Here is a 22,755-nt window from a genome sequence, read left to right on the forward strand (position 1 = left end):
CTGGACTGTAAACTGACAAACCTGTAAGTTTCTGGAATAGAAAGGCTTGAGAGAATTAACATGGTACACTCTGGGTTTTAGAGGGGAATTGGGAAGTGCTATGAGGTAGTTAACAGCCCCCAGGCGCTCTTGGACCGTGAATGGCCCTTCCCATGATGTTTCCATCTTATGGGCCTGTTGCGCCTTCAACTTGCGCCCATAACTTGGTCTCCTACCTTGAAGGAACGTTCTCTGGTATGTTTGTCATACCAGGCCTTTTGCTCTTCCTGAGCATTTTTTAGGTTTTTTTTAGCAAGTGTTAAAGCATGTCGGAGGGTGTTTTGTAGGTTGCTTACAAAGTCCAGAATATTAGTCCCTGGAGAAGGTGTAAACCCCTCCCATTGCTGCTTCACCAACTGTAATGGCCCCTTAACCTCATGACCATACACAAGTTCAAACAGTGAAAACCCTAAACTGGGATGTGGTACAGACCTGTAGGCAAAAAGCAACTGCTGCAACACTAGGTCCCAATTATTGGAGTGTTCATTGATGAATTTATGTATCATGGCCCCCAAAGTTCTATTAAACCTTTCGACCAGGCCATTGGTTTGATGGTGGTACGGGGTGGCAACCAAGTGGTTCACCTCATGAGTTTCCCATAATTCTTTCATGGTCCCTGCCAGGAAATTAGATCCTGAATCTGTAAGGATGTCGGAGGGCCAACCTACCCTGGCAAAAATGTCAGTTAGTGCCTGGCACACAGCTTTAGCCCTAGTGTTGCCTAGAGCTACTGCTTCCGGCCATCAGGTAGCAAAGTCCACGAAAGTCAGTACATACTGCTTTCCTCTGGGTGTCTTTTTTGGGAAAGGACCCAGAATATCCACAGCTACTCGCTGAAATGGGACCTCAATTATGGGGAGTGGTTGGAGAGGGGCCTTGACCTGGTCTTGGGGCTTTCCCACTCTTTGGCATACCTCACAAGACCGGACATACTTGGCAACGTCCTTGCCCATCCCCTCCCAGTGGAAGGACTTCCCCAACTGGTCCTTGGTTCTGTTCACCCCAGCATGGCCACTGGGATGATCATGGGCTAAGCTCAAGAGCTTTTCCCGGTACTTAGTTGGAACCACCAACTGTTTTTGCGGATGCCAATCTTCCTGGTGTCCACCAGAAAGAGTTTCCTTGTATAAAAGTCCTTGTTCTACAACAAACTGGGATCGATTAGAAGAGCTGAGAGGCGGTGGGGTGCTCGGTGCCGCCGCCCAAGCTTTCTGAAGGCTGTCATCTGCTTCCTGCTCAGTCTGGAACTGTTCCCTTGAGGCTGGGGACACCAGTTCTTTCTTAGACTGGGGACTTGGGCTTGGTCCCTCTGGAAGCGATGTAGGTTATGGGGTTGTTTCCGTTGCTGGTGAGCCGCTTTCCGCTGGTGCACCAGGGGTTATTTCAGGCTCTGGCTGAGCCTCTTGGGTATGGTTGTCTGCAGCTTCTGCCAGTTCAGGCTCGCTGGCGCTCTCTGGCATTGGTGTTGACGATGGATTTGCAAGCACTGTCGTCAGTGCTGGCAATGGTTCTGGTGCTGGCTGCTTTTCCAGTTCCTGGTCTGAGACTGGAAGCACTGTGGCTGTGTCCGTTGTTGGCATGGGATCCGGGTCCACTACCTCTGTCTGGGTCTCTGGTAACGCAAACGGGGCCCCTGTGGACAGCTCAGGAACAGGAATGGGTCTGGAAGCTTGCCTGGTTTGGCTACGTGTAACCATTCCCACTCTCTTGGCCCGCTTCACCTGGTTGGCCAAATCTTCCCCCAGTAGCATGGGGATGGAATAATTGTCACAGACTGCAAAAGTCCACATTCCTGACCAGCCTTTGTACTGGACAGGCAGTTCAGCTGTAGGCATGTCTACAGCTTGTGACATGAAGGGGTAAATTGTCACTTGGGCCTTTGGGTTGATGAATTTGGGGTCTACGAAGGATTGGTGGATAGCTGACACTTGTGCCCCCGTGTCTCTCCATGTAGTAACCTTCTTTCCCCCCACCATTTCTTCCCAGATCTGGACCTTAGCGTCCAAAATATGGGTGTTAGCATAAAAACTTCCAAGCTTAGTTACCAGCTTGGACCTGGTAATTGCTGCCACTAGCCAGGAATTATACAGTGCCTAGCTCACTGTGGTCTCCCCAAACCTTCCCTGGGGGACCCCAAGACTCAGATTCCTTGAGTCTCACAACAAAGGGGAATAAACTATTTCCCTTCCCCCTCCTCCCCTCCAAGTGTTCCCTCCCTGGTTTGCTGGAGAGATATACAGAAGCAAGCTCCGTGAATTTAAACAAAGGGATTCCACCCTCCCTGCTTCAAGTCCTTGAAACACAAGCACTGAGAGATCTAACCTCTCTCCCCCCTCACCCAGAGGGTATGCAAAGTCATTCTTAGTAAATCTAACACACAGAGATTTTTCCCCCTGACTTTTTTCTCCCACCAATTCCCTGGTGAGCTGCAGACTCAATTTCCTGAAGTCCCCACTAAAAAAAAAATCCAACAGGTCTTAAAAAAAAAAGCTTTATACAAAAAGAAAGAAAAAGAACATAAAATGGTCTCTGTATTAAGGTAACAATATACAGGGTCAATTGCTTAAAAGAAAATAAATAAACAGCCTTATCCATAAAGAATACACTTCAGCAACTACACATGTAAATACAAAAAAAAAACCCAATATAAACCTATTGTCTTACTATTCTTGTACTTACAACTTGGAAACAGAAAATTAGAAAGCCTGGAGAAAAGAACAGACCAAGAACAAAGAACTCACACCCAAACTTCCCTCCACCCAGATTTAAAAAAGTCTTGTTTCCTGATTGGTCCTCTGGTCAGGTGTTTGGTTCCCTGTGTTAACCCTTCACAGGTAAAAGAACATTAACCCTTAGCTATCTGTTTATGACACCCCTTGCTGAGGAAATATTGCCAGAATCTCAGTGTGGTTTTAGACCATCCCATGGGACAACCAACATGATCTTTATTGCCTGCCCAAATGCAGGAAAAGTCTTGGGAGCAAAATCAGGACCTGCACATGGCTTTCATCGATTTGACAAAGGCCTTTGACTCTCTCAATTGCAAAGCCCTGTGGAAGGTACTAGCCAGATTTGGCTGCCCTCCAATTTTCTTAAGGTCCTAAGGCTTCTCCATGATCAGATGACTGTTATGGTTCTCTGTAATGGCCTTGAGATGGAACCTTTCATCATCAAAACTGGGGTTAAGCAAGGATGCGTTATTGCCCTAATCTTGTTTTCCATCTATTTAGCAGTCATATTGGTCCTCATTAAAGATCACCTCCCCAATGGAGTTGACATTCAATATAGAATGGATGGGCGACTCTTTAATCTTTGACATCTCCGCTCGAAGTCTAAAGTCTTCATTACTGATCTTCAGTATGCTGATAATAGTGCAAGGATGACACAGAGAATGACAGTCAGTCCATACTGGATTTTCTTGCACAGGCTTACCGAAGCCTAGGATTCTCACTCAATATTCAGAAGACTGAAGTGCTCTATTAACCTGCTTCAGGCCTTGCACATGACCCACCACAAATCACTATTTAGAGCCAGACTTTGGAGACAGTTGAGCACCTTTGCTACCTCGGTAGCCAACTTCCTCAAAATGAAGAAAATTGACAGCAAGATCCATCACAGGATCTAGTGCGCAAGTGCTTTCTTTGGGAAATTGCTTTGATGCATTTTCATGGACCATGACCTACGGCAGGACACCAAGAATCCAGGTCTATCAGACAATTGTTGTTCCTACACTCCTCTATGGGTATGAAACCTGGATGACCTATTGACAGCACCTCAAAAGTCTGGAGAGGTATCATCAACGATGCCTCCAGAAGATCCTTTGTGTCATGTGGAAAGATTGCTGCACAAACACTAGCATCCTCACTAAAGCCAATGTCACCAGAATTGAAGCAATGATCCACATGCACCAACTTCATTGGGCTGGACATTGTGCACGGACACCAAACTCTTGCCTCCCACAACAAGTCCTCTACTCTCAGCTCACTGATGGCCAGAGATCCTGTGGTGGTCAGAAGAAATGCTGCAAAGACATGCTGAAAGGGCATCTTAAGAAAACTGATGTGGACATCACTAGCTGGGAGGAGTAAGCCACCAGCTGACCCCAATGGCACTATATCGGGAGGAAATGACAAGTGAGGTCACTTGCCTAAGACACCCATTAGAATTCACTAATAGAATCCAGGTCTGCTGAGCCCCATCCTGTGCTGCATCCACTATGACACACTGCCTCTTCCAAATTGGCAGGTACAAAAGACCTTCAGTAGTGGAAAGAAAGCTTTTATTGTGGTATCTGTAGTATTCACAATAGCAATCCTGCATCATGATATGCTGTAGTAGGGATATAAAATAACTGAAAACCATAGCACATTCTAAGAAGATAGGATGAAGTTGTTCCACACCTGGGTCTGCCTGCCCTCCATCCATAAATATTTTTGTCCTCTACTGTTGAGTGTTTTTTATCTATCTTCTGACATTTTACCTTTGTAAATCTACCATTAACATTAATGGGGCCAGTTGCATAAATCTGTGTGAGGAAACGACAGAAAAGCCTATTCTTAAAGCTCCTATATATCCTGCAGAGCTCTCTGCTTTTAACTGATGATTATGTCTCATTTTCCCACATCAGTCAGTCACGTCAGAATCCCTTGCTCTATTTCCTCTTGTATGGTCTTCCAATTAAAAGCACCTACCTTCTTGAATATCCCCAAAGGTACTGGTAAAAGTACTCCATTACAGACATGTACAAAGCAACCTTGGGTGTAAATGTATAGATATCACTTGAACCAAACTCAAAGTTATATGGTTTAGCTTTTGGGTACAAAGTATGAGACCATGACAACATGTGTGTATTTCATAACGCGTCCAAGTTCTTCTGCGTTTTTCTCCTGAGAGGCTCTCTGCTGCAACCAGAGCAGTACACTGCATTAGTATCCTCTCCGTATCTTGGAAATACAATGCTATTCATTTTTGTTGCTGCTGTAGCCTTGTAAAACCTATTTTAAGCCTGGGATGTAATTCTTCAGATGAAGAGCAGGATGAGAGATGTTTTCATTAGTGTATATGCAGTTAAGCTTAATAAGCCTGGTTTTAATAAAAAAAAATTGCTATAATGCAGTTACTCTAATTCAAATCACCTACGCTTTTAGACAAACCATTCAAATTTACTATAATCTGACTGTTTAAAAATTCAATTTTAACTCAATTTTTGTTCTTTATAAGCACACAGACAAAGTCTAAAGGATAGTTCTGTACATTTCTTATTTAACTGCTATTGAAATAAATAAAGTCCTAGTGTGAAATCTACACTAAGGTCCACGTCCAGGAACCAATAACCCCAACATTTCCAGGGCAATATGATTCAATTAGACCCCAAAAGCAGGGGTGTAACTTTAACGAGACTACTATTCACCTGCATAAAGCTATGCTAAATCCTAGGCTGAATCAGAGCACTAAAGGCTAATGTCAGCTAAGCAATAAATTTTGTCCTGTCCGATGGATGGTAATTTAAGATAGGTTGTAGTTTGTCAAGTATAGGGGGTAGCCATGTTAGTCTGTACTGGATTCTGTACCCGACTCCTTATTGTATCATGTTAGTCTGTACTGGACTCCTTGTTCTTGTTGGTGTGTGTTTTTTATTAAATTTATATAATAATGTAATCTTAATTTTGATTTCTTGTTAGTTCTGTACTAGGTCTGAGATTTGACGTGGGTAAATTGTGTGTGCAGAAAATTATATATATGTGTGCACACTTTTTTTCTTCCATAAAATATATATATACTGCTAATCCTTGCAGCTATATATAAGTGCATGTTACTTTTGAATTTTGTTTCCCCTCTAAGTTTTCCCTTGAATCCTAATAAATTGGCTTCAAGTATGGTAGGTGGCTAAATGCTCTTCTCAAATTTCTCCTGGGTGAACAACCACTGTTTCTTATCGACCCCGTCTGCTGCAATCAAAATCCAGAATCATTCTATCCCACACTTTGAATCCATGCATTCCTGACAATGCTGGGGCTCGAACTCAGTATTGCAATCTAAAGGATCAGCTCACTAATGTTCTGAACTTTTGTACTAGGCCTGGTAAATATTTAATATATTTGAGTTTTGCGTTTTTAGATCTGAATGCTGGAAACTAACATCACATGGGAGTCCTGCCATTGGTGGTTTGGTTCCCACTGGGAGATTTCTCTGCCAAATTAATTAATAAAAATAAGCTATATATACAATACATAGTACCTGGGTTGTTATGGTGTCTTGTGCATTGCAAGCCAGTTTTCTTCAATTACCTTGATTCTTCCATTTTTTTTTAATAGAACAATTAAGGCAAGATGACTAAAATGATTTGAGTGACACTTCATATCTCCAGTTCTAACCATGGAGGATAAAAAAATCAATCCCAGTAACCTGCATTACTGTGTAGATCAGTGTTTCCCAAACTTGGGACGCTGCTTGTGTAGGGAAAGCCCCTGACAGGCCAAACCGGGCTGGTTTGATTGCCTGCCGTGTCCGCAGGTTTGGCCAATCACGGCTCCCACTGGCCACGGTTCACCACTACAGGCCAATGAGAGCTGCAGGAAGTGGCGGCCAGCACATCCGTCAGCCCGTGCCGCTTCCAGCAGCTTCCATTGGCCTGCAGCAGCGAACTGCGGCCAGTGGGAGCTGCAATTGGCCGAACCTGCAGACACGGCAGGTAAACAAACCAGCCCGGCCTGCCAGTGGCTTTTCCTACACAAGCGGCGTCCCAAGTTTGGTAAACACTGGTGTAGATGATAGCAGACCTAGTATCTAAAATATTTATAACTTTTCCTCAAACTTGATTCCAACTATCAATTTTTCAAGCATTTTCATGGGGGGGACTAATGTAAAAAAATCTTTAGATCACTGCTAGATTCCAAAATCACTTCAACCCTAGATAAAATAACTCTTAAAAATCAGTGTTTCTGGGGGGGGGGGTTGTTTTGTTTTTTAAAGTAGTGTAATCTCTCAAATACAGAGGATGATCAGATTTTGTCTGTCTGCAGTTTTCAAACAGAAGTGATGAGCCTGATGCAGAAATTTACTGGGTGAGAGTCTATAGCTTTTGGTATGCAGTAGGTCAGACTAGTTGATCATAATGGTCCCTTCTGGCCTAAAATGTATCAATATGTTTATTCATTGAAATTCACCCCCTGCAAAGGAACAAGAAGAGCCTGTAAACCACTTAAGTCCTCTGATGACCCAGTTTCAAAGGACTCTAGTACTGGGGCTCTGCACTGGGGTGAATTTTGCTGCATAAGTGCTATTTGTTCCGCAACAATTCATGGCTGCAGGCACTTGGAATTGTTGTGTCTGACATGATCTGTGCAAAAATGAAGGCTGCTTCTATCAGAAGTGGTTTTCTTCCACCAAGAAGTTTTGCAGTTGCCTTCTCTGCAGTGGGTTTGTTCCTCCACTTGGGCCCTGGTCTGATCCATCTCATGAATGTCAGCTCCTTATGTAAGCCAGCTGCACAGTCATCTGAAGTCTAAACTCTGCACAGTAAGTTCTAGACAGGGCTTTCTGATTCAGATCTGAATGTATATATCCTGATGGTCTGACATTTTAAGCCAAAAATTAAATTAAACTTATTACAGTCTTTACTGCTGCCCTTCAGAGTTCCAGATAAGTACTATTGAAATTGCTCCAGAACAGAGCAAAATTAGGCTTTGAGAAAGCATCATAAAAAAGCCACAGACAAACTTGGGTTGTATCAGAATAAAGGGGATTCTTCATGTTATACTTTTGGCATAATGTATCAGCTGTCATTGGTTCCTTTTGCTTTCTTTAAAACAACAACTGAGTTTTGTTTTTATTTTTATTTTTCTCACATCAAGTTTTTGGTTTTGAAGTTACATAAGGCTGAAGCATTTTTTTCCAAGCGATGCATCATAACTGATAGCATTGTCAAGTTGTACCATGTAATGAAGTCTGGTGTGAGGGGACCAATTGCTGTTGAAGTCACAAAGCAGAAAATACAGAAACATTGCAAATTTCTCACCTCAGCAAGCCATCCATTTTAAATGTAGGAAATGAAACAGTTTGTTTTTATTTTGTCTAGACCAGGCAATTCTAGCTACCACAAGTCTGTCTGATTATCCGTGCCTTTTCCATCACACTAATTTTTCACCAGATATTGTAAAATCTAGCAGGTTAGAGCTATTAAGCAGTCCCAAAATTTGGCTCCATATCCAAACTATCTCACAGTTGAAGGGTATTTGGGTCTGGGGTTCTTTTACATGGTCATCCGTTCTGTTTATTGCGGCTGTTCCAACTTTTTCTGTCAAACTTTCGTTTTGAGGGAAGATGGCAATTCTATTGAAATGGAAATGTCTTCAGGAAACGTTTGCTTTTTCACTAAACATTAGACTTTGATTAAAAAAAAACCAACAACCTTGAAATCCTCAAACTCAACAACTTGACATTTTAGAGCAGCTAATCTCTGCTTATGTTTGACAATCCTCCCCCCAAATATATATATAAAAATTAAAACTAATGAACAAAAACTTCAACAAAACTTTTTTTAAAAAAGTTTGAAAATGTTAATGGAAGAAAATGTCCTGACCAGTTTCTAATAGATCTTAATATAAAGGGCAAAACTCTAAAGTCTTGGAAGGAAGAGACTCCTCTTAGATTATAGAAGACAGTGGTATATTTGTCCTTCTGGATTACTATTGCCAAGTTTTTACTGAAACACTATTCTCATTAGTTTTCAATTTTTCCAGGCTTGAGTGAAGATTCAATGTCCTCATTCTGCCACAGTTTAGCCGTTGTGATCCTACTGTGTTAGATGTTACTTGCCTGATTTCTCTCCCCTCCCTCTCCTGCCCCCAGAAGTGCTCAGCACCCAGCAACTCCCAAATCAGGCCAATGTTCTGCCAAATGATGGCTAGACACTTGAACCAACATGAATTGATTACGTGAATGCTGCATCTGTTGGCTGGATTTCATGTATATTCATTTACACATTATCTTAGCTGAGAATCAACGCTGGAGCCTTATGACTTGTAGATAGTATGTCTAGCAAAAGAACCCTCCCCTGACTTTTCCACCAGGTCTTAGTCTGTTTTTCCTCCTAGCCTGAAGTGTGTCTGAATGCTAGAGAGAGGCCCAATCCCAGACCTTTTTCCAGCCCCAGGAACTCTGCAGTTTGGATGGTTTAAGTAAAATTGATGCAATTCCCAAGCCATCCATGGTTTTATATTTGTTGTAAACTGTACAAATTGACTGACGGAGGCTTGCAGAACCCAATCTAAAATACATCTTCCATGTTGAATCCCTATTAAGTGCCGTATATACTCGAGCATAAGCTAGTTCGTTTATAAGCCGACCCCCCCCCAAAGACAGATAAGTAAAAATGGGGGAAAAATGATAACCCATTCATAACCTGACCCTATAATTCAGGGGTCAGCAAACTTTGGCTCCTAGGCCATCAGGATAAGCCACTGGTGGGCCGAGATGGTTTGTTTACCTCAAGCTTCTGCAGGCATGGAGCTAAATCTAAGTAAACAAAGTGTCCCTGCACACCAGCTGCTTATCCTGATGGGCCGGACCAGCAACTGGTGGGGAATTTTTTTTGGGGGGGAGAAGCTGGGTGTCAGGGGAGTAACCCCTGTGACCACTCCCTCACATGACCCCACCCCTAGCCTGGGACCCCCACACTCTCCCCATCCCATCCCTTCCCACCTTATCTGGGGAGGGTCAGGGGAGGATGTCTCTGACCTGGCTGGAGCTGCTCTGGCAGGCCAGGTGGAACGGCCGCAGCCTTCTCGGGGAGGCGGGGCCGAGTGGCACGGCTTCAGCCTGCCAGCCCTGGAGCTGCAGCTGCTTTGGCCGCTGGGGAGGGAGCAGCGTGGTCAGAAGCAGTGAGACTGTCCCTGCCTCTTCCCTTCTGGCTCTGCTGGCTGTACTGCCTCTTCTTGCTCCCTCTGTTGGAGGGAGGGGCTGTCCTCCACCTCTCCCTCTCTATACCCATTCATAAACTGACCCCCTTCTCTGGTGCTTCCCTTTTTTTTACTAAAAAAATTCAGCTTATGAATGAGTATATATGGTATGTCTTCAGTTGCATCTATGATGCAGCTCAGTTGGTTCAAGGCCATTCAGGAGTCAGAAGGAACATTGCTAGACTCTTAGATCTGATGCTCAATTTGCAACATTATTAGCTAGCAATACTATCCTTTTACTTGGAAGCCCATTGGTTAGTTTTACAGGTTTTTTATTAAGGTGGCCCAAGGACTCTGTACACAGTATGCCCATGAATTCCAGTTTATTAATGATTAGTAGTTTACCTCTTGTTCATAAAAGCCATACATTTAGCCAGTTTATTTTCACAAACTAAAACAAAACCATGCACAGAATAGATATTTAACCCCTTGGCACTGAGAGTTGGATTTTGACAATGTGGTAAACTGCAAAATATTTTAGTGTTTGGTAGTGGAAGTGTCAGACCCACAAATTTCATAGGGCTAAGTACGTTCTGTCTAAGCGATGGCATTGAAAGTATGAGGTCTGAGAGTTGCTATAGAAACTGCATATTTGATTCAATGTGAAACAGAATAAACAACTTCTTTTTATAGCCCAGAGTTAAGTGAAATATGAATAACTACTGTGTGAAAAGTTATTTTATATACTTTAAAGAACCCCAAGAAGATTTTCCTCTACCACGCTGCCCATTTGATTGATTTTATTTATTTTATTTTAAATACAAGCCTGCTGCTATTCTATTTCTATCCAGAGCTCACAAACAAAGCAGGGTCAGGCTTATTCTGTACATATACTGAAGACTTCCAGGGAAAGTTAGGTGCTGCAGTAAGTGGTATTAATGATTCAGTAGGTGACATTCTTCACTTTGAGCTAATTCCCATCATAGTCTCTATAGGACAGTAGGCTGCTGTAGGTGCTATTGGATAGGACATCGAAGGATAATGTCTTGACCTTTTGTCATCACATAAGAGCCTGTAAGCTAACAGGTCATTTCACCAGCCAGCGAAGGGAAACAAAAAGCTTCAGGCAGCTTTTCCTCAGGGTTTGTTTTATTGTCCACAAAATGAAAAACAAGTCAGCTGACAAACACAGGACAGTAAAGCCCTGTGACTCGGTGCGTGGATGGGCCACACTGAAAATGCTACACTCAGGGCAGACTGCAAGGAACAGGGCAGACAACCCCTGAACTGATGGTTTACTCTATCATTAGATTCACCAAGTCAGTAACAAAACAGCTTCTGTAACACCACACTGGTTAACAAGAAGCCAAGCAAAAACCCCTTTAAACAGTCCAGCCCCTGATACTCATCTAGACCGCCAAGTATAGCATAGTGTGAAGGGTTATTGAAAACCAGATTCACTATATGTGAGCTTCACCAATCCCAAAGGACCAGACACTTATCCCCAGGTCAATGAGAGTTTTGGATTTTACTCAATAATCATGCTGATACCAATCTTTTAGTAACTAAAGCTAAAGGTATAAGGATAAAAGGAAAGAAGAAAGAGTTGGAAATGGTTAGATCAATATACATACAAATATGTGTAAAGTCCTCAGGTCAGTTTCATAGTAAAGATGGTGAGGCTGCTGATTTGTAAAAGTCTTTCTGGAATCAGTAAAAGCAGCAAAGAGTCCTGTGGCACCTGATAGACTAACACTTCGTCGGATGCATGGACGAAGTGGGTCATGCATCCGACGCTGCATCCAGTGAAGTGAGTATTTTACCCACAAAAGTTCAAGGTCCAATACATCTATTAGTTTATAAAGTGCCACAGGACTCTGCTCTTTTACAGATCCAGACTAACACGGCTACCCCTCTGATACTTTCTGGAATCAGTTCAAGGGGTATAGTCTATTAGGCAGTCCAGGTCTAGAGTCTGTTTGAGTCTTTCCATGCATTTTCCAGGTTATTCCAAATAATTATTTGGAAGATCTCTGTCTTACAACTTATACTTTCTCTGTTCAAAGTTTAAGCAGACTAGCAATCGATGCCAGGATCAGGCTTGGGGGTGGGGTTCCTTTATAGCTCCTTAGCTAACTAACAAGTCTCTTGTCAGAGTCAGACCTTTCCCTGAGGACGAATAGGCAGTGCAGATTGTCTGCTTCGAAGCTAATCTTCTATTTCCTATGCATACACAGGTAAACTAGTTGCATTCATTCACATAAGGCAATTAGCAGGTACTTTATTATAGCTGTTAATAGTTAAGCTGAAGGCAATGTAGATACTGCAGGAAACTAATAATATTAGCTTACATCTTTGATCTTAAGGTTAACTGAACCATCCACATGTATAATATAAAGCGATTAGCTGGTTACCTTGTTAAACTTCTAACAAGATATAGCTAAACACAGACAAATACACTTAGCATCTACCCTGGATTTATGTTACTACAGATAAATGGGTTAATGACTGCTGGTCTAGTACATCTCTCTGAAATCCACATACAAGAAGATTGTCTCAATTACATTTCAGTGTCTCTTGTTAAGCTGTTAGGGTCATAACTAGGTTTGCCCAGGGCTGCCAGGGGGGCAAGTGGGGCAATTTGCCCCAGGCCCTGCAGGGTCCCCCATGAGAATATAGTATTCTATAGTATTGCAACTTTTTTTTATGGAAGGGGCCCCCGAAATTGCTTTGCCCCAGGCCCCCTGAATCCTCTGGGCAGCCCTGTGTTTGCCAGTTTGTCAGTGTCACAAGCCTTTCTCTGCTTTAACCACTCAAGAAAGAAGAGGTCACACCTTTCTGCTTAGTTTCCTTCTGTCCTAGTTTCTTTTATTCCACCTGAGCAGCCATGTGACAAGCTGGGACCTGTTAACCAAGGCTAGTAAGAACATTTCTGTCAAAACTGCTTCTCAGTGGAAAACTGGGTTTTTGATTAAATGACACTTTCTATGGAGGTGTCTGCTTTCTGAAGGAAATTTTGACTCTCTTCATTAGAAGAAAAAAACAACCCCACCCCCCAACCCTTTGACCACTTTTTTTTATTTTTTATCTTTATTTTTTTTGGTTTTTGGAGTTGGAAGTAGAGTGGAACATTTTCAGATCACCTCTACTATTAACCCTTTACCGGCTGTAATGTCCTTATCATGTCACAGACATTTCCTTCTCCCTGCCCTCCATCACTTTTCAGGGTCCTAAACAAAATCTGACTTTTTAGATGTTGTCCTGGACAAACTCCTAGTTAGGCACATTATGCAGTTTTTCTTCCTTTCCAAATTCCTCACTCCACTCCTATTCTATGTAGATTTTTATACTGCACTCATCACTGAGTGCCTTCTAACAATGCATTAAGAAATATGACTAACTTTTATCATGTACTTGTTCTCTCATTCTCTCCCGTAGGAGAGAAGTGTGTGCAGAGGAGTGGAGCTGGCTAGAAAATGAATTTTCTATCTTGTTGAAAATTTTAATGACTTTTGAAATTTTGGGACAAAAAAGACAAATTTTAGAATTTTTTAATGAGATGGAGATTCCAGGAAAACTTCATTTCAGAAACATTGAAATGTTCCATTTCAATTCATTTGATCCATTTTGATTTGAAAATGTTGAAATGAAACATTTTGACCTCTTTTGACTTGGAACAGCAAACCCTTCCAGGGCCACGTTGTTTTCTAATTTCACTGTCTCATTGAAGGGACGGGAAGGGTATGTGTATTTTTAAATACCCCAACATGATGAAGTCATAAAGAAACCAAATGGGAAACAACTAAAAAAAAAAGTCAAAGTGAAATAAAAGTCAATCTTTCATTCAAATCATTCCATTTTTTATTTTTCTCTCTTTTATGTATTTGTTTTGGTTGAAAGACTCATGAGAAGCAATGCCATTGTATAGAAGTTTTTTGATTTTGATGAATTGTTACTTTCCAACTAGAAAACATTTTGGTGGAGAATTCTTGAGCAGCTGTACAGTGGACCATTTTGTTTGAAAAACTCAAAGAAATACATCTTGCACCTAAAGCAGAAGGTTATGGTGATTGTAAAGGGGCTTAGTTCAGAAAGTTCAAATCACAGTCTTGGGCCAGGTGCCGAGAAAGTTCTGACTCCTGTTGTCAGTCTTAGCCACTTTATGCTATTGTTCCTTGCTCCCTGTCTTGTGCTGCTGTGTAGGTTTTCCATGTTAAACAGCTGTAACATATTTTTGGTATTTGGATGTGAAGTTGACTTCTAATGTAGATTCTTTATCACAGGTGTCTTTTGAAGCTTTGCTAGTAATAATGGTACCTAGCTCTTACATAATTTTTATCAATAGACCTTGAAGCACTTTACAAAGGAGGTCAATACCATTCTATCCATTTTACAGTAAGGAAATTGAGACATGGATAAATAAACTGACTTGCCTAATTCACCTTAAAAATGTTTGCAAAGTGCTTTTAGATCCTTGGACAGTTAGAGAAGTGTAGAGTGTTAGGTGGAGTCTTTTGATAGATTTATATATTTTTAATGCCAGAAGGGATCATCTATGTAGTATATCCTTTTATGTAACACAGGTGATAAAGTTTCACCCAGTTATCTGTTTATTAAAACTAATAACTTGTGTTTGACTAAAGCATAGAAAAAAGGCACCAAGTCATGATTTGAAGACTTCAAGAGGTGGAGAGTCCACCACTTGCTTAAGCTGTTTGTTCTATTGGTTAATCACCCTCACTGTTTAAAAAATGTGTGACATTTTTAGTATGGAAAAAAATCCAAACCCTGCATGGTATGTACAACCTTTCTGTATGTGAGAAAGATTGGAACTTTAAACCCCATAGAAACAATTATACTGACCAATTAATAATGTGATTTTATTTACCATACAGCAATATAGTGACCTCAATCCATACATGGAAGCCAAATTGTCCTTAAATAGTTCTGCCACAGATTGAGGGCCATATTATGCCATCCTTACTCCTCCTAAGTAATACCTTGTTCTGCAAATATTCCCATTTATTTCAGTGGGGGTACTGACAAAGTAAACCTGTACTCTTTGTAAGTGAGCACAGTCTAGCCATGAACAATTAGTTATTAACTCATATTTAGTTATTTCTTCTGACAAACTTTTTTTAAAAAAATATGGTTTTGGATTGTTTTTTTTTTCGGAGTCTTGTTTGTAAAGAAATGATGTTCCAATATTATATGAGATGAATCAGCAAGCAGAAGTCATATGTGACCTGAAGCAAGCAGATGGGCATTGTGTGCATGTCAGCAATGAAATGTGAACCTGTAGCTGAGCAATGAATCATACGTCTACATTTCAAGCACAGTCATTTTTCAGTTATTCTCTGCCCAGAAAGTAAAATACGTAGGGCCTAAGTCAGAACAAATCGTTTCCTTCCTTTGTTGCCCAATGACATCTCTGCATCTTTAGCAGATAAGTTGTGAAACATGCATAAAAAGGAGTAACTTTGATGAGATAGGAAATAAGCTGCCTGGGAAGTAAGTAGTTTTATCATTCAAACTTACCCCATTCTTTTCAAGTTTTAGGGTTTAGGGCCTGATCTCAAGTCAATTCAAAAGCTACTATTGTTTTCAGTGAGACTTGGACCAGGCTTTAAAGGCACCTCTTTAGAAGACATGGGGATGGCTCAGTGATTTGAGCATTGGCTTGCTTAAACCCAGGCTTGTGAGTTCAAATCTTGAGGGAGCCATTTAGGTATCTGGGGCAAAAATGAGCCTGGGGATTGGTCCTGTCTTGAGAAGGGAGTTGGATTAGATGAGCTCTTGAGGTCCCTTCCAACCCTGATATTCTATGAGTGAAGAGGGTAAATAAAATCTGCATGGCTTTTATTTTCCAGTTTGGCAGGTGTATGCGTTATGATGATGTGACTCACTGTGCTCCAGATGGAGGGAACAGGTCAGCATCCTTCCAGGCTGCCCAGAAATGCCTTCTCTTACTTCTCCTGCCTTACTACTTGCACTCCAGTGATGGCTTGCAGGCTGTTCTGCACTAGTTTCATAATATGAGGATGTTTGAAAGTGACATTATCATTAATTAATACCTACCAGGCCTTAAATACCCAGTAGAGGTATTTGAGAGCAAGTTGCAATTCAACAAACACAAATCTTCAGGGGGAACCTCCCCTTTTAACTAGAATCTCTCTTCCTGCTTTCTCCCAACAATGCCAAAGTCTAAAAACAGACAAACAAAAAAACAACAATCCACTTTTAAATGCCATTTGAATTATCCTTGGGCTGGGTGGGAGGGAGACAAAGGAGTCTGGCAATGAGGTTCACTGTCCTTTCAGCTATGGAAGGAATCTCAGATCATATTCTCTGAACTTTTCTTAGTAAGGCATGAGGTTTCAGTATGCCCCAGCCCTCCAGTGGGTGTGAGGTTTGATATAATTAATGCTAACAAGTTGTGGCTGCATCCAGGGTTTGGAACTCTGGGGCTATAAATTAGCCTTAAATTTAATCCTGATTACGTATAACTAACATGATATGGATTAATTTTTGCTTCCCTGATCACACTTAAGAATCCACAAATAAACTGGATATCCACCTGCAGAGAGGTGAATTTGAACTCTTATTATTCTCATGCCAATGATGAGATTCATGATTGCAAAAGGAAGCAGTCATAGAAGCCATATTTGGATGCTTTAATGATTTTGTTCAACATCTTCATTAATGGGATGGATTGCACTCTGGATAATGGGATGGATTGCACTTTCAGCACATTCGCAGATGACAGTAAGTTGCGGGGGGAGAGGTTGATACGCTAGAGGGTAGGGATTGGGTCCAGAGTGACCTAGACAAATTTGGAGGATTGGGCCAAAAGAAATCTGATGAGGTTCAACAAGGACAAGTGCACAGTTCTGCACTTAGGACGGAAGAATCCCATGCATTGCTACAGGCTGGGGACTGACTGGCTGAGCAGCAGTTCTACAGAAAAGGACCTGGGGATTACAGTGGACAAGAAGCTGGATATAAGTAAACAGTGTGCCCTTGTTGCCAAGAAGGCTAATGGCATATTGGGCTGCATTAGTAAGAGCATTGTCAGAAGATTGAGGGAAGTGATTATTTCCCCTCTATTGACACTGATGAGGCCGCATCTGGAGTATTGCATCCAGTTTTGGGCCTCCCTCTACAGAGGGGATATGGAGAAATTGGAGAGAGTCCAGCAGATAGCAATGAAAATGATTAGGGGGCTGGGGTACATGACTTATGAGGAGAAGATGAGGGAACTAGGTTTATTTAGTCTGCAGAAGAGAAGAGTGAAGGGGGATTTGATAGCAGCCTTCATCTACCTGAAGGGGAGTTCCAAAGAGGATGGAACTAAGCTGTTCTCAGTGGTGGCAGATGACAGAACAAAGAGCAATGGTCTCAAATTGCAGTGGGGGAGGTTTAGGTTGGATATTAGGAAAAGCTTTTTCACTAGGAGGGTGGTGAAGCACTGGAATGGGTTACCTAGGAAGGTGGTAGAATTTCCATGCTTAAAACTTTTTAGGCCCTAGCTTGACAAAGTCTTGGCTGGGATGATTTAGTGGGGGTCAGTCCTGCTATGAGCAAGGGGTTGGACTAGAGGTCTCTTCCAACCTAATCTTCTGTGATTTGTGCCTAGTGAATGCTTTTAGGTTCTTGGTGTTGCATTTTCTTTTATGGATTTTTAACTTTACTCTTGTAGCTGTTGAAAACAAGGAGATAGACTGCAGAGGAAAATAATAGTATTTCCATTTGTATTTGTTCAGCTCCTTAGATCGCTTTGAAGCACCTGCATCTAATATTGCAAGTGAGTCACTAGCTCTAGAGAATGTAATAAAGCTCTAGAAACAGATTCACAGGAAAATTTTTCAACAATTGTGTGTATGTGCAAAATCCATCTTTGCTGCATGTAATTAGCCTTTGGGGGAGGGAGAGAGATCCACATGCCAGTACCCAGCTTGAGTACTTTGGGTATTTGTGAGATCTGCCTGGGAAAATGAGAAGCAAATCCTATCATCTTCCCTCCTTCCAAAGCTCTATAACAGCAGCTTATTTGGTGGAGTAGCCTTTGCCTCCACAAAACACTTGCTGTACAGAGGAGCTGTATTACAGTGGGTCTGCCCCCATCCCACGTGTTCCCCAACATGGTTATGCAAGTGGTATACACTCTGTGTGCTGTGTGGAGCTGGCTTTGGGCACAGCATAGTCCAGTCGAGGAGCCCATGTAGCTGGGCTCTGCCTGCCACAACAGGTACTCTGCCTCGCTTTCTACAGCACTGCCTTTTTCCCTGGTATAGAAGAACCATGTCTGTGTCACTACCACTGGTCAAGAGCTAAGTTACACCCTCCAAACAGAACGTGGGAGGACAAATGAAAATACACAGACAAAACTGATGATATGTTGCTGAACATCTGCTACCCATCATAGAGGTTAGGTTAGCAGTTGTTCCAAGTGACCTGACACCCATTCCTTGACTTCCGAGAGGAGACTAGGAAGTAAGTGGTGAGACCTGGGGTGCTGACTTTTACTGCTCAGACTCTGTTTTGTATCTGTATTAAAAAGAAACTGTGAGACAAAGGAAATAAAGCTTCCATGAGAAGAGCTTTTAACGAAGGCAGACATGCTCTACCTGACAGTCATATGCAACAAATAGGTGTGACTGATCTAGAGTATTTATTAGCTTTCTGTATAAGAGTTGAAAAAATGAACGTTTTGTTTTCAGATTCTTTTTAATCTAAGAATAATCTTATTGGGCATTCATTATTATTCCATTACATAGTTTCCATCGTCCAATCAGGAAACAGAGAATATACTCGATGACCAACCAAATCACATCCACAAACATTCCCAAGCCTGAAGATTATTGTTTTATAAATAGTTATGAACAAGAAATGCACTTGTGGAAATCAGGACTTGATAGAGAATGCTTTGTGATCCACAAAGAGGCTTTTGGTTCAACAAATATTGGACAGATTCTGGAGCCATTGTGCATACTGAATAGTACTTTAGTCCACATTTGGTTCCCTTGATAGAGTTTGGTTAAAAATGCAGATTAAGCACCCCCAAAATATGTGCCAGTTTGTGCCAGTTTTCCTGAATTGTTCTTGTGAAAAAGTAAAACTTAAAAAAAAAATCTGATAAAATCTAAACATTTTTAAATGAAAGGTTTTGATTTCAGTTCCAAATGCCTTTTCATTTAGTAATTTCTTTCCAACTAATTTAAAATTAAATAACATTAAATCATTGAAATTAAAATGAAATGTTTCATTTGACCCGAAACATACATATATATAAAAACCGCTAGTAAGCCAAGACATCCATTATTTACACTGATTTATCCATTAATGATGAGGCTACCACAATCTGGGCCAATATTTGATCAGTTCTACAGATTTTTTTTTTTTAATCTTCAGCAGTTTTGGAGGTATTTAAGGAGATGTGTTTCTGTCAGTTCAGAAAAATCACAACACCTGGCACAACAGTCAAAGGGAAGGCACATCAAGAGTGGTGAGAAGCTAAACATGACTATCAGTGGTGAGTCCTGATGAAGATATATCAGATTCTGATCCTCCTACTCAAGTCAATGGGACTATTAATGGAGTTATTAATGGCGTTATTCAGTGTAAGAGTATCAGAATCAGGCTCAAATTGTCTGGTCCTTTCATAGGCTACTAATATAAATTAGAAAAAAAAAGATTTTGGTGGGAGGTATTTTCTAATTCTCGTCATGGCAGAAAATTCACTGGGGGAGGAAGGAAGGTGGGTGAAGCGTTTCCCAAATCACAAAGTATCCAAGGCTAATAAATCTGTGCCCATAGTACATGAAAAAGAGAATGAAAGAGGATCAATCCTCTTTTACCATGTACACTATCTAGTAGCAGAAAACGATAAACCTCCAGAAACTGTAACATCCCTATTCCATTTGTGTGTGTGTAAATTTTATACTCATAAACTTCACATTGCCCCCCAACCCCACGCACACTTTTTTTTTTAAGGTTATTAAGGCTGCCTCTTGTTTTGGAAAGCTGTAACTGGGTAACCCAAACTGGAAGGATTTGGAAGCAGTTTGATCTATTTGCAGATTTAGCAGAAGTATGCTTGAAAATTGCCTACTTTCTACTATGTGTTTTCAGCTGTGGTTACTTTAGCTACTCTGCCAAGACCAGAAAAATTTCAAATGAGCAGTAACAGAAAAACAACTTAAAATATCAGCTGTAGCAAGAGGTTCCAGTGAGTGGGAACTCGATTTATTATATGCTTGAGAGATTCTTGAAACAGCGCAAAGCTGTGCCTTAATACATGGGCAAGTACAAGACAGACAAGGCAGATGTTCCATTAACTACAACTCATTGGAATTGGAGAAGAGCTTTAGTTTCTTTTTGCTGCCTGTTTGACCTGGTCAGTTTGATATCTTGGAGATTGTATAAACAGGTTATGTACTTCCATATAGGAATTACTTCAACTCTTGTTAAAATATATGTTAAATTGAGAGATGCCCAACTTGTACTGGAAGCCATGGAGGTCAAGACTCCTCAGCTTTAGTTCTGGCTCTCACTGATTTGCTGTATGACTTTAAGTCACTTAGGAAGGAATTCACCCAGGTACAGATCGACTCTGCAAAGTCCACTTCTCCTCTTAAGCCCTTAGCACAATTCTCAAATGAGCAGAGATCCTTGGTAGGCTCTGTGAACGGGGATGAATTTCACTCTTATTCTCTCTGTCTTTGTAGAATAGATATAATCATACTTATCTATACTAGTTTTGCAGCTTAATTTATGTTTACAGATGTCTACATATATGAAACAGCTTTCATCCGAGGATCTCAAAGCCCTTTTCAAAGTATTTGTGCCACTCTACATAAAACAAAGGTTGGGCTCGGAAGATAAAGAAGAATGAGAGTGCCTGAGGGTTATGGCAACTCTTTGATGAACAGCAACAGGATAATAAAAAGAGGGAGAACAGGTCCCCTTCAGCTCCCCTATTTCATTAATAATATGCCAGAGGCTGGGTGGCTCCCAGCAAGTATGCCTGATCTTGGGAAGTCAGAGACCTCACTGAAGCTGATGGGTGTGCTGGCTGTCTTTCATTAGGATAAATAAAGGAACAATTAAATCCCCATTTAGCAACAGCTGAAACAAAGGAAGCCACTGCCCAATGACTAGACTGAATGAAAACACAGGGCTGGGTGTTAACTGATGGAGCTGTGTGTCTGTGAGTAAGAAAGCAGCCTGAAAGGAGACTTCAGCAGAAGTGCTGGTAGTGTGGCTTTGAGAGAATGCTGGGAGACAGCTTTTTGGACAGAGTGCTAACTGGAAAGGCAGGCTTGGAACTGTGAGCAAGGAAATCGCCTCCCATTGTTTGATCCCACTCTGTTCAGAGAAAGAGAACATTGTGTACATTCTTTGTAAATAAATGGGATTTCATCAAAGAAATGCCAAATTTATCATCAATATCTCCTCTTAATGGAAACGCCCCGCAAGAGCTCAAATTTTGCTGCTTGGTCCAAAAGGAATAACAATAATAAATGATGGGGTAGGCAGTGCGGTAGGAAAGAGATCTTTATGGAGTTTGAGAGTTAGCAGGTTCGGCTCTACTTACATTCAAGACCACCCGGGTGTCACCCTGTGCTGGTCTTCTTGAAATCTGATGCTCTTACTCCAGTTCCAGTCATCCTACTTCATTCTCAACAATGTGATCCCTATCCATGTGAAATATTGTGACTGAGCAATTAATCACCCTACTGTCTAAGTTATTGGGGTTAATTATTCTAATGTAGTGCACAGTTCCAAAAGTGTGGATGGATGTGCACTGTGTACTGGATGTTTTAATAGGGACTAGAAGTAAAATATTGCTTAATAATTGCAAAGACTTTGCGTGATATTCATACAATCATAGGACTGGAAGAGACCTTGAGAGAGCATCTAGTCCAGTCCCCTGCACTCATGGCAGGAGTAAGTATTATCTAGGCCATCCCTGACAGGTGTTTGTCTAACCTGCTCTTAAATATCTCCAGTGATGGACATTCCACAACCTCCCCAGGCAATTTATTCCAGTGCTTAACCACCACGACAGTTAAGAAGTTTTTCCTAATGTCCAACATAAACTGTCCTTGCTACAATTTAAACCCATTGCTTCTTGTCCTATCCTCAGAGCTAAAGGAGAACAATTTCTGTCCTTCCTCCCTGTAACAACCTTTTATATACTTGAAAACTGTTGTTATGTACCCCCCTCAGTCTTCTGTTCTCCAGACTAAAGAAACCTATTTTTTTTCAGTCTTTCCTCATAGGTCATGTTTTCTAGCCCTTTAATCAATGTTGTTGCTCTTCTCTGGACTTTCTTCAGTTTGTCCACATCTTTCCTGAAATGTGGCACCTAGAACTGGAAACAATTCTAGGTGAGCTCTAATCTGCACAACATGATGCTGTTGACTCATATTTAGCTTGTGGTCCACTATGACCCCCAGATCCTTTTCTGCAGTACTCCTTCATAGGCAGTCGTTTCCCATTTTGTATGTGTGCAACTGACTCTTCCTTTCTAAATGGAGTACCTTGCATTTGTCCTTATTGAATTTCATCCTGTTTACTTCAGACCATTTCTGCAGTTTGTCCAGATAATTTTGAATTTTAATACTATCCTCCAAAGTCCTAAAACCCCTCCCGGCTTGGTATCATGCACAAACTTTATAAGCATACTCTCTATGCCATTATCTAAATCATTGATGAAGAAATTGAACAGCACTGTACCCAGAACTGATCCCTGCAGGACCTTGATATGCCCTTCCAGCTTGCCTATGAACCACTGACAGCTACTCTCTGGGAA

This window comes from Gopherus evgoodei, chromosome 8, assembly GCF_007399415.2.
Source record: "Gopherus evgoodei ecotype Sinaloan lineage chromosome 8, rGopEvg1_v1.p, whole genome shotgun sequence".
Classification (NCBI taxonomy): Eukaryota; Metazoa; Chordata; order Testudines; family Testudinidae; genus Gopherus; species Gopherus evgoodei.